A 14,784-nucleotide genomic window follows, 5' to 3' on the forward strand; every position below is an offset into this window, starting at 1 on the left:
TTTTTTTTTTTTTGGAATCACCCCTGTTCCCAACGAAGTAAAGCAGGAGAGCTCCACCAGAAAAAACAGAAGCATAGATTTTATTTTGTTTTCCTGTATCCCCTCTGCCTTTGCATGGAAGCTCAGCCAACACAAACATGAATGGAAAGGGCTTGACCACTGAAGAAGAGAGAAGCAAGAACTTGTCTGTGATTCCAGGGGAAAATTTCTATGTTTACTTGAGTTTGGGAGAAAACACATACCAAGAGATTAATTGTTGCCTGCAAATACTGTAAGAGCAATGCAGATAAAGAAATGCACATTTTCAGCCAGGAGGTGCCAGATGGTTAAAACCAAAATCCATATGAACACCCTGACATTACTTACTAGCAGATCTGGGTGTGAACTTTGGGTCTGGTGCTTCCATTTCTGATGGTGCAAATGGAACTCTGGTTCTTCTCACTCACAAAGGCACTTGCAGTTTGCCTGATTAAGAATGGAGCCATAAAAAAGCCTTGGGATTTGCATAATTACCTGGAGGTACTAAGGAAATGTTCACAATTCACTAATCCAGAGCTTGTAAAGTGCTTGACAGCCCTAAAGGCAGGTGGGTGATTTCAAGCTGTGTGTGAGAGGCAGAAGCTCCTGGTGGGGCTGGTTTCCTGATCTGCTGAAGTGATTTCCTGGTCCACTGACCCAGGGACACTCCAGCATCATTTCAGTGCCTGGGAAGAGAGAAGACCCTGCTTTTTCTTGGGAGAACACTGAAAGCACAGCCCTGCTTGCCTCAGACACAGCTCTGAAAGCACAGCTGTCATCACTTGTACTGCTCCAGGACTGCAAAGGTCCCAGCCTGGGGTTTTTCCACACTAAAAGTGTATTTAAATTAATGTTATTTAGCATAAACACTGGCTGAAGTGATTCCATGCTCTCCCAGCTGCCCCTGGGGTGCAGCTTGGGGCTGCCTGCTGGGACCGGCTCCTCACCAGATCGCTCAGCAGAAAAGATGATAATGCTAAAATCAAAGTCACCCAAGTGGAAATAGCAATTTTCTTGAGTCCCCTTCCACAAGGAGAAGCCAAACTTGTCATGCATTGGTGTGTTTCCACATGCAGCCTTAGACTGTTAGGGTTACACAGGAGAAAATGTTTTCCTTCTACTGCATGAGCTTTAAGAAAAATACAATAATGCATTTTGGAAATTACTTCAGGAAAATAAACTGCAATTTGTATATAAAACATTAAATATTAATTAGAAGGTAATGAACTTCCTGCCAAAGGGATTACTTAGCTTGACTTCCTTGCAGGAAAACTGGTAGAGTCAGTTCAAAAAGGGCACATGCCAAAACCTTGAAGTCAATTCCACCCATCTCTGCCTTCCCCAGGGCAACACTCCAGCACTCAGCAGCTCACTGGGATGACCCCTTAAGGTTTTGCAGCCACTGAAATTTGTAAAACTTGATTTGAATTCTGCCTTTGCAGAGGCACAGGATGACATACACCCCAAGGTACAAGGGCAGGTTCACTCCAGAGGTGGGGCCAGCCCTGACTGAAACATTTGCTGCAACCCCAGAGAACAGCAAGAAGCCAGAAAAGACTGGTGCTGATTCTGCACTTATTAGGGTTGTGAACTCTATTACTGAATGTGAGGCTATGTTTGAGGGTGTCTCTGCTTTGAGCTGGCTCTTTTTAACTTCCTTCTAAAGGCAGGGAATTGCAGCTGAAATCCTCCTTCCCCCAGCCCAGGTGTGTGTCTGTGTGGTGGATGCACATGACAGCAGTGACCTGCTTTTACCCCTGCCCATTGCTGGGCTGCCCAGGCTTTGCTGGCTGCTGTCCTACAGCAGCCCCTGCCTTTCTACATCCATTGCAAAGCTTCAGCAAGCTTGGCCTGCTTCCAAAAACCATTCTTCGTGACAATTAAAAGAGAGAATTCAGAATGCCATATAATAAAACCAAACAAAATACAGCAGAAATAATTTCTGATCCCAGACAAGAGATGAGAATGAAAATAAATAAAGACCAAATGCTGCCAACTGGGGTTTCTGAGCAGTGTGCACAGGTCTGGAAATAAAATAATTTTGTTGGTTCTATTATTCCTCTTGCAAGCACAACACAAAGCATTGCTGATACTGTACAGGTCCATCTGCCAGCTGGGGGAGAAGAAAAGAAAAAGCAATTAAGTACATTATAAATTAGGTTTGTTGCTCTGGGCTGGAAAGATCCATCTAAGCATGCTGTGATTCTGAACAGAGAAGAATAGGAGATGAGCCTAGAGTGAATTTCTCTTGATAGCATCACTTGACCTGTTTCCCCTGCCTTCCCCAGCTCCCCCAGCCAAGGATGTATCCGTAGCCAAACACCTCTGCCCCCCAAACCTAAAGTCAGGTCCTCCAAAATCCATTTTTGGCTAAATAGTAGCCTGGACAACTTACACTTCCAGTCTGACCCCGCGGTAGAAGAACACCCATCTGCACCTCAGGGAGCACACCCAGCCCTGGCTTCCAGAGCAAAGAACTAGGTGGCTGTTTCCTTGCCCTCCTGCTCCCATCACCTTCTCAACCTGCGTTTGCTTGAGGTGTGAAACTGAAGCAGCACAAGTCACTTTTGCCCTGGAGAAGCAGTGAGGAGTCCTTAACTCCTCCAGGAGGAGGGTGCAGGATGAACTATTTTACAAGTGACCTTGTTTGTTTTGCACATTGCTCACCCACAGTTTGACCAGCCTTGGCTTGGCACCTGGGGAAAACACTGGCAGAGCTGTGACTCTTCTTGCACTTTTGCTCTGGCAGCCTCAGCATCTTCTCCTGGTGACTGCACAGAACCCCCTGGCAGGCACCTGCCTCTGCTGCAGCGCGGGGGGCAGCACGACCACCCCCACCCCAGCAGCCACCCCAGGCAGGGGCTGCCTGGAGAGCATCACGGGCTGGGGAACAGGGGTTCATCTGCCAGCTGAGCAGCTGCAGGCTGGGCACGGCCCTGCAGGTGGGTATTGCTGCAGCCTGAGGTGAAGATTGGGCCAGATTATCCCTGCCAGGATAGCAATGCTGGGCGTTTTAATAAGGGCAGAATTAAACCTGAACACAGGAAAAATGAAACTAGTTGTCCAAACAGAATAAAGGTTTTATAACTTTCACATTGGTTTATAAATCCTCCCCAGCTAAATCGTGTTTGTGTGGGCACTTGCTGTGGAAACTGATCTTATCTTACTGCAAGCACTTTGCTCCTGTGCACTGCAGAAATGTATAGTTTGGTTTGCAGAAAGAGGTTAGATATACAATCTTGTTGAGAGATGGTGGGGTTCTTGAGACAGTCCAGGAATAAATAAACCACAGAGAGATTAGGTGGAAGAAGTGTTATTAGCTTTCTTGTAAAGGATCAATTTACTCTGTTTGGAAATGCTGCAGGACTTTGCTCTCTTCTTTTGTATGGCAGTGGGGAAATCAGGATCCATTTTTAACTATAATATATATATATATATAAAATGTATATAAATATATATAAATATATATATAAATATATATGTATATTTTATATATAAATTGGAAATAACTTTCAAAGGTAAACTTAGAGGTGGTTATTTAAAGATTGATGTTATCCCTTTGTTCTGATGAGTTCAGTTAAAAGACAGGTAAACCTGTGAGCACTGCAAAGGAGCAAAGCCCAGGTGAGCACTCAGAATGCCTCCCAGTTGCAGTTTATTCCTGGCATTACAGCTGGGTGAGCCTTCTCCTAAAAGACTGGCCCCTGTTCTCCCCTTTACTGAGCTGTTTGTTTTATGGGCGCTTGGGAAAACCTCTCTCAACATTATAGAACCAGAACATTTTAAATGATGCAGCCAGAACTTTGGCAGGACTTTATTTCATGGTCCCTTTTGTAATTTTTGCCTATTCATCCAGCACGGAAGGTAAAACTTGGGAAGTGCACCATTAAACATTCCATTCAGTCACAGGACAGATGCCACCACTTCTCATTTAGCAGATCAGTGGAATGAGGCATGTAGAAATGGGGTCAGATCAGCTCTGGGGTGAGTGTCCCCCCGATCCCCCCAGCTGAGCTCAGCCCTACGTGGTGTGGCTGGGACAGAGGAGGCACCAGCAAACACCAGTCACCTCTGGTCTTAGCTCCCAGTGAGCAGGACTTGCCCTCTGGCTGATGCTGCCCTCCAGGGCAGCATGACAGGCTCAGAGGAGCTGGGAATCATCTCAGGAGCTTGGGTGGTGGGTCTGACCCCCTGGCAGCAGAAGAGAATGCCCACCTTCCAGGGCTCTGAGAGCACAGCTCAGGGTCCTCCCCACATCAGCTGCTCCAGCAGCCCAGAGGTCAGAACCTTCCAGAGGAGTTATCAGAACAGAAATAAACCTCTTACAGCCCCAAACCCTCCAATAAGACGTGTTACAGACTGATGCTCCAGCTAGCTCAGCATCCCATCTTGAACCATATTTCACTTGGCCACAAAGGAGATTATATTCCTGAAATATCATTTGTGTGGGAAAAAACTAAACTATTTGGACAATATGAGTACAAGAAAATTGTGTTAACTAGTGCAAGGATATAATTTTATCTTGAGATTGTAAATATGCTTCTGTTATTTTATTAATCCTCATTAAAGTAGATTTAAAATTGGGTGCTGATTTATCTCATGGAATTTAGCAGAATAAAGAGGCAAAAAAATTGTGAGTAGTTACAGAATTGTTCATTGTTTCCCATCTCAAATAATTATTTCAAATGCCAGCTTCTTATCTTCTTAATCCTTCTCCAAAATCCAATAACTGAAATAAAATTACATTGTAAAATGATGGTAGAAATCAATGGCCTGAGTTATTAATGGATGTTTATTGACACAGATGATACTATTTTCATATGGCAATAACATTGGTCCAGATGCTTAACTGTCAGTTTTAGGCACTTGAGTAGGTGGGTTTGGAAGATCTAGCAGCCCAGAAGGAATTTTTGTTGACAGGCTCTGGAGTGACTTGAGATCCATGAGGTTATTTATGACCTATAACTGCATCTCTGCAGTCTGGTGTATATTCCTGCCATGCACAAAATCCCACCCCCACTTGTCACCTGAGTGTGATCCTTTGTACAAACGTGGGAAAGTCTGTGGATTTTTAGGAACCCAAAGGTTCTGTGTCCTGTTTCCCAGAGACTCCATGTTTCTCAGTGAAGAAGAAAATAAATGTTGTTTGAAACTTTGTTGTTGCATTTATATATGACCCAAAACTGCAGATGGAGTGTGTGCAAAACGTTCTGAAGTCCTGCCTGATGTTTTCTGTGGCTGGTAAATCACCCTGGCTCAGAGCTGGGGGTATTAACGTGCTTGGCTGATTTAGGATGTGGATGTAAATGGCAAAGCTTAGTTTATGAGCTTCTTTATTTCTGGAGGGAGGTTTTTCATGCAGTTCATTAATCTACCTGATTTTTATTATCTCTTTCTCAACAAGAGCCACTTTCTTAATAGGTATTTTGACACTGAGGTTTAATGGCATTTAAAAAGATGACAGGCCCATGCAGGGAACTGCAAGTCATATGTATTAAATTGTTCAGTCATGAAAAGATCATTCCATTTCAGAAATGGAATCTCTGCTGTTCTTTTTCCATTTAAGTTTTAAATCTTGGTCTGGTAGTTTGAACATAATACTCTGTATAAAATCATCTCATTTTGCTTTCAGGTTTTTTTGTTGTTTTGGGTTTTTTTTTTGCTTGTCCACAAACTAGAAGAATGAGAGAGAATGAGAGAGAAAGCAGCTAGAGGATCCCAAGCAGATTTATGCTTTTGGAGCATTTCCAAAACCAGTATAAATCAATTTGATAAAACCAAGTCCTCCAGCATTCATAGAATCACAAACTGGTTTGGGATGGAAGGGACCTTAAAGTCCCACCCAGTCCCACCCCCTGCATGGGCAGGGACACCTCCCACCAGCCCAGGTTGCTCCAAGCCCCATCCAACCTGCCCTTCAACACTGCCAGGGATGGGGCAGCAAGAATTTTTTGTTGAGTTTTGTTTTAAAATTTGTTTCTAAAACGACTAAGTAGCTTTTTATTCCTAGCTAGATCATTGTCTCAGGAGGGGTTAGTGCTCCTGACAGCCTGGCTCTGGTCTCCTGTCCCAGCCTGGGGACTGCTGCTTGACCCTGGCCCTGCTCACGGCTGTGCCACGGAGACACAGGTGTCTTTACACCTGTCCACAGGTGTATTTACAAAGCTAAAATAAACTAAGACCTCTGCAGGCCTGGTGCCTGGACACCAGCATCTTCATGTCTGTGTGAGGCAGACTGGAACAGGTCTCCCTGGAGCCTTCTCCTCTCCAGGCTGAACACCCCAACTCTCCCAGCCTGTCTTTAGGAATGCAGCTACTCTTACATTACTCTGTGGACAGCTGTTCCCTTATTTCCACCAGCCACTCTGCCTTCAGAAACACTTGCATCTCCACACCAGGATGGAGCTGATCTTCCTCTGAGCAGGGGGCCTTCCAATTCTGAGGCAAAACCGGGTTAACCTTCTACTGGCTTCTGTAGTTCTGTGTCTCAGCAACATGAGTCAGTGATTCAGGTAAGACTTTCTTCTGTGGTTTTATAACAGAACATTTCCTCTTTAAACATCTTTTCAATACCCTTTTCCTTTGCAAGAAGTGTTCTACATTTCAAGTCTATGCACATATTCAAACTGGCACTAGTTTCCGTAACTAACACGAAAACGTAATATACATAGCCAGCTCAAGCTCATTACTGTGCTATTTTAATACCTTTCATAACCATATTTGTGCAAAAATAAATAAGCTTTTTTTTCTTAACAACCTGCATTACTTACAGAGAGCAACGTGCTCTTGCTGCAGGCAGAGGAACCACGAGCTGTTCTGTTGGTCTGAAGCTTTTCACCCTGTGTCTATTGTTGCAAAAGAAGATGTAATCCTGCAGAGATCGTAGATGTTCTGCTGTGCATGGACAGGTTAGACTTCATGCATGTGTTCTCTTCTTGGAAATGTCTGTCTGGTTTAGCACAGGTTTTTTAGCTCTGAAAGGCAGGGCTCCTGCAAGATGTTCCCAACATAATCCTGGACGAGTGCCTGTGTGAATGGAGGCGCTCGCAGCGAGGGAGCAGCGTGAGCTTGGGATAGAGCAGGATGAATGGGAGAGCTTTGACAGCAGAGATTGGACAGACCTGTGTGGGATTTGTCATTCCACTTGCAGGAGTTCGGAAATGTTGTTTGCTGTCATTATTCCTTTCCCAGGATATTGCACTTCTTGATGGAAAAACCTCTCCTCTTGCTGAGGGACAGGCTGCAAGAGGGTTTAGTCTTGCACAGTAAGTAACATGTCTTGCTTTTCTCCCAGGTGTTTTTATGGTCATCTTTAGGTTCTTGTCATCTGGATCTGTGACTATGGACTGACAAGGTAGCTTGTTTCATTGTAAAGGCAGACATATTTGAAACAGTGAAGGTAAAACACATTCATCTCTACAGCAGTGATCTCCTTTAGAAGTCCTAGCAAACAACTATGTCAAAGCAATTAGAGTCACAGAATCATCCACTTTGGGATGGACCTCAAGTACCTCCAGTCAAACCTACTGCTCCAAGCAGGGTGGTCTGTGAGATCAGAGTTTTATCCAGCTGGGTCTTGAAAACTCCCAGGATGGAGACTGCAGGAGCTCTCTGCACAGCCTCATTCAGTGCCTGGTTGTCCTTGGTGACATTCCTTGTGAGCAGCTGGAATCTCTGCTTTCCCTGTATGACTCCTGCTCCCCATTCTCCTGCTGTGCACTGTTGTGACAAGCCTGGCTCCAGCTCCTCCACCACCCTCCAGGTAGACAGGGTCAGGCTGCTGGGAGACCCCTCTGAAGTGTCCTTCCCTCAGCCTGAACAAGCACAGCTTCCCTCAGCTTTTGTTTACAGATCAAGTGCTCCAGCCCTAGTCATCCTGGTGGTCTCTGCTGGACTTCCCCAAGTCTGTCAGTGCCTTCCTATATCAGGCCCAGACTTATGCAGAACTAATCTCAGAAACAAGGACTTAAACTTATATTTGTCTCTTGCACACTTTAATACCAATTATTCCTCTTGCTGTTCACAGAACTAATCTCTCAGGACTGCTAAGAAAGCAAAATCTATCCTCACTGCCAAAGACACAGTGCTCATTTCACTGTCTTCTTGGAATTTCATTAACAACATGTCCCAGTTCCAGCTGAGATAGAGCTAATTTTCTTCTCAGCAGCTAGAATAGTGTTGTGTTTGGGATTGAGGATGGTGTTTGGTATGAGAAGAATGTTGATAACATGCTGATGGGTTTAGATGGTGTGAAGAAACCAAGGAGTTTTGGACTTTTCACAGGGAGCTGGTGTGCAGGGGCACAGGAAACTGGGAGGGAGCATAGCCAGAGCAACAGATCCAAACCAGACAACATGGTATTCCATATCCTACAACATCATGTTCCATATATAGATGGGAATTAGCCTGGAATTTTCTCCCTCTCTCATCTGGGATTGCACTTTCTGGGTTTGTCTTCTCCACAATTGCTGGGCAGGGCTGGGCATTGGTGGGGAGCCACACTGTACATCGCTTGTTTTCATATTCTAATATCATTTTGGATATTATTGTTGTATTTTATTGTATTTCCATTATTAAATTGTTTCTATCTCAGCCCTTGAGCCTCTTCACCTTTCCAGTCCTCACCCCCACTGCTGGGAGCTGCAGGGGGTGGCTGGGGGTGTTCAGCTGCCTGCCAGGTCAAACCGCAGCAGAACCTTACACTTGTTTTCACTACAACGTCTGCTTTTCAGCTTCTTTGCCCAGCTCCATGGATGGCAGGCAGTTTTCAGGATTAATGAATTCTTTAGTAATAACATCATTAGTCACTATCTGAAGATCAAATAATCCTTTACAGAAGTGATGTGGAAGTCGAAAGGCGCATGGAAAAGGGCTCTGAAACTGCTTCCTGCTTCTGGCCAGTCAGTAAAGCCCTCACTGGGAGGCTGAATGTCTCAGTGTCCTGGTGTAACAGCAGCTGGAGGTTTTTCAGGACAGCACAGAGGAACACATGCAACATAGGAATGTATGAAGCTGCTGCCAGGCTCATCTGCAAAAGAGGTCTCTTTCTAAGGGCATCAGGGTAGCAAGATGCATGAAAGGACAGTGTCTTATTTTAAATTACATCTGAAAGTTCTCTCCGAGCTCTACTTTACCCTAACACTGAAGGAGGAATTGCAAACACCCAACTGGAAGGAGCAGTGGCTGCATGTGAGGACTGAGCTGCTGTTCAGAAAGACCTTGACCAGCTGGAACAAGGGGCTGGCAGGAACCTCCAGGGGTCCAGCCAAGGCCTTTGCATGATTCACAGCCCTTTCCTTGTCTCCTCCAAAAATGGGGTGAATGATGCTATCATCATTGGTTCACTGCTATGGCAAGAAGTAGGCAATGGATGTGAGTTGAAGCTTTTTACTTCTGTGTCTGAAGTGAGAGAAGTTCATTCATGAGAGTCTCTTTTTCACAAGTGACTACAAGGACCCCAAACTCTCTGTGCAAGACTGCCAGGACTGTCCCTTTCTCTCCCCCCAAGTTCTCCTATAGGGTGTTTGTTTCAGCTCGATGTTTACCTTCACTGGAGGTGCCCAAGAGTAGCTGTGCATCAAGAAAGCTGGGACACCCCTGAAATCCATCCTGAAAGGGAGCTGGTGTTGGTACAGCTGGAACAAGAGCTGCACGAGGGGTGACCCCTCTTTGCAGAGCAGAGCTCCCCTGGTGCAGCCACCGGCTGGGCTGGGATGAGCCTGCTGGGCTTGTGCCTTTGCTCAGGGAGAGGAGAGGAGAGGAAAGGCTTTTGTGGCAGGTCCTGGGGCCAAACAGCCCCAAGGCACCTCCAGTCTTTGGGCAAGGCCAGGCCCCAGAAGCACCAGCATCTGTCCAGGGAAGGAAGGGGAGCTTGGATCTTCCCACCACCAGGTCAGGCAGACACCAAAACACGTGCAGCTCTCACTTGTGGACACCCAGGCACGTTGGCTCTTTATCTCAACGATGGAGAAGTTGCACTTTTCTTCAAGGGAAAGAAATAAAGTTAATCTCTAGCCCTTACTTAGCATTTCATCCATGCGTTTCAGACCATGTGGCATCAATACCTTTTTTGGTAACTGAAATAAATGAACAGAGGTTCCTCTACATTTATTTCACAGATCTTTAAAAACAAGCTGTTAACTCTTTTCTTAGCTTCTTAAGTGTAAGAACAGAAGCCAAAGGTCAGTTACTATCTCACAGAGGTTTTAAAGTGGAGATATTTATGGTAGAGATTTATAATGCCATCCCTGGCCTTGGAAGACTTGGTAGCAATTAAACCAAATGTTTGAGCTCCTGAAAACTTAGGCAATATGTTAGGATGGAAGAGAACTTTTTCACCATGTTCTGTACAAAAACACTCTTTTGATTCATAATCCACAGCCCTCCTGCTTCTCTTTGATTTTCCGGCAGGCTCCTATCAGGAGCAGTCAGAGGAAGAACAGTGTTTCAATGAGAATAACACAATTATTTTCTTTCATTTAAAATAATTCATGTATTCAGTTTCATTGAGAGTTTTCCTGTAGGACTCACTAGAAAGACTTGCCAGCTGGAAACCAAAGGGATAAGACATATAGCCATTAATTTTCAGAAACATTCAATATCTTTTTGTGTTGGATTTTTTCCAGTTAAGTGAGTCAGTTCTGAGCTGGTTGTCAAAAAAGTAAAGTAATGACAAGTTAATTCTCAGGGAAATGTGAATAGTTTGAAGCCTGTTACTTCCCAGCTGGATTGTAAATGGGTAGCAATATGCAGATGGATCTTTTCAGCACCATAGAGAAAATAAATATTAATAGAAACAAAAAAAATTATTTTGCTGTGTGTACAGAAGCACAAAGGCAAAACATGTCAATATGTTGGTTCATACACACACCCAGTAGTAAATCTATTTATTAAAGATTCTTCAGTTACAGCTGTAACTTTCTGAACATATTTAAATTGTTCTTTATTAATTATGCCAGGCTGACTGCATTCACACAGAAACATGAGCATGTCCAGGCACACACACAGCATCACTGGGCATCATCACTGTTCCAACTGGGTTTGTCTTTAGCCAGTGACTGGCAGTGCTACAAGTCCTAAAGGGACTTTCATCAGCTTGAATTAAAGTCACTCGAAGGAAATTGGCAAATGGAGCTTTGTGTGAAGAGAGAATGGTATGAAAAAGGAAAAGGTCTCACATCCCCTTCCCTTTTTCCTCTCTCTTCTTCAGTGCTTCTCTCTGTACTACTTTTCATTCTTCTGCCCACTATTACCCTTCCAAACCCTGTGCTGCTCCCACCTGGGCTGGTCCTTTGTTTTGATGCTCACTCACAACATGTCCTTCCCAGCCAGCCTGGCCAAGTGGCAATTGCCCCCTCTCATGCACATCAACTTCCTCATTGTCCTTAGCTGAAAAGGTGCAACTCTGCTGGCTCTTGAAGACTGTGTTTCAGATGGGATATTTCAGGATGAGGAATCAGATCCTTTCGGCTCTTCAGTCCCTGCACTGCAGTTTTGATGTCCCTGCTCTTCCCAGGAACACGCCAGTGAGGGTCTCTTTCCTGCAATATAACCCCACACCAAGCAGGCTGGTGGAGAGAGAAGTTCATGGCATTTTAGTACCCAAATACTACCACCAAGTGCTAAGGCTGTTTTGACAGTACTAAAATGTGTGTCTGTCACTCCATCTGTAACAACTGAGAGCTGAAGTCACACCATTCAGTGCAGGGGCACAGCAAGGACTAGAGAACGTGATGCTCAGCATATGTGTGGCTCTAAACATCATGGAACTGCACCATTCCTTGAGCTTCATCTGATTCATCTTATGATGAAAAATGAGCAGGCAGTAATGGGGTAAGTGTTTGCAAATATTTTGCCACTGAATTTAAATCACAGGTTTATTTCAATAATAAACATGGGAGTGCATCTTGATAGGTTGTTAGCTGAGTGGAGTGGGTGGTTAGTCTTTTATTTTTATTCAGAAGATTTGGTGAAATCACATGATTTAGTTATTTTGTCTGTAGTAAGAATATTGAACTCAGTCACCAGCTTCACTTCCATTGAAATCACAGGACAATAACATCAAAATTATGATGCAGAGTTTTGTTTGTTCAATTTGAATATGCATGAGAAGCTGTCTGGGGAATGTTAGGCAGCAAAACTCTTGTGCTAAAATGTTAAAAAACAGGCTTTGCAGAGTCAGAAGCAACCTTTAAGTACTGAAACAGATTAAAATTTGGTGCTGAGTTAGTTTATGAAAATACCATTCATACTCTAGCATTCATGAGTAAACATGTAAATCTGGAAGCCAGATCTCCTTGCAGGCTGTGAGAAAAAAATGTTAACGGTTTCTGACAGACTTGATCTAGTCTCATTAGCTGGTGAGCACTAACCACTCTGTTCCCAGTCATTGTGGAAAGAGCCTTGAATTTGGGTTTCCAAAACATGAGATGACAGCACATTTTATAATTCTGTCTCCTTTCACATGAACTGAGGGTCTGAAGCTGCAGGCTCCTCAGGGTGGCAGAACGAAAAGGGGGGCAAGGCTGAGACATGATTGCTTTGCCAGGACCACAGGCTGCAGTCAAGGCTGGAGGAGCTGCCCACGTGTTTCATGCACTTTGGAGAATGGTCACCATCCTGCTCCCATTGTTGCTTCTGTTGCAGTGACAGAATTCACCAGCCCATTTCTGATTTTTATCCTAGATGCCACGGACACACCTGGCACAAGCCCTCTGTTGATCTGGGAGATCAGCAGCAGATGTTGGGTATATCAGCTGGAAGATTTGGGGCCAGGCTGTACAGGTCTGGCTCCAGCATCCAGCTCCAGCATCCCTTGATGGGATGGGGAAGCCTGCAAGGTCGTGGCATCATGTCTGCATCACAGGCTGTGGGACCATCTGATCACAGCACCTTTATTTATACATGAGGGATCTTTTTTGAGCCAAGCAGCAAGGGAGAAACTCATTCTGTGACTTCTGTAAAAGCAGACCATTCAGCTGTGGGGTTTTGATGACAACTCCCCAGCTGTGCCCTGAGCAACGTCCTCTGTACCTCGGTGTGTGACATACAGAAGTGATCAGGCAGATGCAGAGATGTTCAGCTCAGGGCTCAGATACCCAAGCACAGAGGTTCTTGTGTGTGTGCCTGTCCCAGCTCCTCCAGAGTCAGTGCAGAGCCAGCCCATGCTGACAGTGGAGCTCAGCGTGCAGCTGTAGCTGCAGGGACCTTAGTCAGGCTGACACAAGGGGTGGGATTCAGTTGCCCAAACACAGACATCCAGCATCACTTCAGGGGCTGTGAAGTACCTTTCTTAGCCTGTCTGGACAACCTGTTCTGACCGACCCTTCTTGTGCAGAGGGGCTGGGCTGGCTGATTTCCAGAGGTTCCCTCCAACCAAAATGCCACTGGGATCTCAGCTGGTGGGAGACGCCAAAGCTCCGGGCACCCGGGAGCTGCTGCTCTGCCAGAACAGCAGGGCTGGCTCCTGACCCACCTGAGGATGCTTGGGAGCCCAGTGCCCCAAGAGGAGCCTGACATCTGCCTGGGACTGGCAGATACAGAACAGCATGGTTGGGAAATGTGCACCCTTTCTGTGCTGGGCAGGAGGGACACCCTCATCATCTCATTACACTAGAGACTAGTGCTGGGGTGACTGACTGCTCAGGGGTTGTGTCTCTTGGAATATTACAGAGCCAGGACTCCAGAAGGCAAAGTGTTCCCATCCAAAGGTAACTCCTTGCTATGATATGATGTGTGAACATGCTACACCTTTGCATTTTATGCTTTTGGCTGTCCCAGTAAGAAGCCCTCATCTACCTGGAGCTTCTTTACTGTGCTGGAACTTGGATCAAACCACCTCTAAACCATTTCTTGGGCAAACTAAAAAAAAAAAAAGATTGTTAATTTTTTTTTTTCTTTTATTTGAGGCATATCTTTCAGACCTTAATTTGTTTCTATAGCCCTTGCTATGACAGTTGTTGAGTCTCTAAAAGCACACATGGTGACCGTCTCCTTTTCATCCTACCACTTGGTAACTGCAGCACTGCAGAAGCCATCACATCCACCTTGTCCTGCTTCAGTCGTCCTGCCCAGGAACTCATCTCAGCTCTAATTGCCTTTCACCAGCCAGGCTCTCATTCTGCAGGCACAGACAATCAGCATGCAAACCGTGCATTCAAATGTGCTCAAATGGATGATGGTTAAATGAGAACAATTTACCACACATTTGTTTCTTGCTCTGCCTTTATCAGTTTTCACCAGAAAATAATTTGCTTTGATTTGTGTTTGCTTTTGTGTTGCAGCCTCTGCCAGCAACAGCTTTTTTCCAGCTCGTTGGTAGACACTGATTAGCAAAACAGGACAGTGAAAAGCCTTCAAATGTTTTAGCAGCATTTTGAGAGTTGGTTTTCAATCACCTTCGAGTTACATTAAGGAATGCTTCATCAGGTACTGAGGATTCAGGAGCTCCCTCTGATGCCAGTGGAGGTGGCCCATGGGGATGGTGCTCACCTTGTGATACCTGGACCAGAACCAGGCAGCTGAGCTGCCAGCTGGACACTGGTGAGCTCCACTGAGGAAGCCATGGGCTTGCATTAAATCATAGCAGAGCTACTGTCTGACCAGGAGGCAAAACAGCACAATCAGTGGAGGATGTTTTCATTTTAGTCTCTGTTTAAAAGTGAGACTGCTCTCAGCCACATGAGGGATTCACTAAACAGCCAGTTTACTCACAGAGAGTTGCAGCTTCTTTAGTCGCACTTCCCTATTTTCTCCCTAAAAAAGCTG

The sequence above is a fragment of the Chaetura pelagica genome, unplaced genomic scaffold (genome assembly GCF_000747805.2).
Source record: "Chaetura pelagica isolate M959 unplaced genomic scaffold, ChaPel_1.0 scaffold589, whole genome shotgun sequence".
NCBI classification, from domain to species: Eukaryota; Metazoa; Chordata; class Aves; order Apodiformes; family Apodidae; genus Chaetura; species Chaetura pelagica.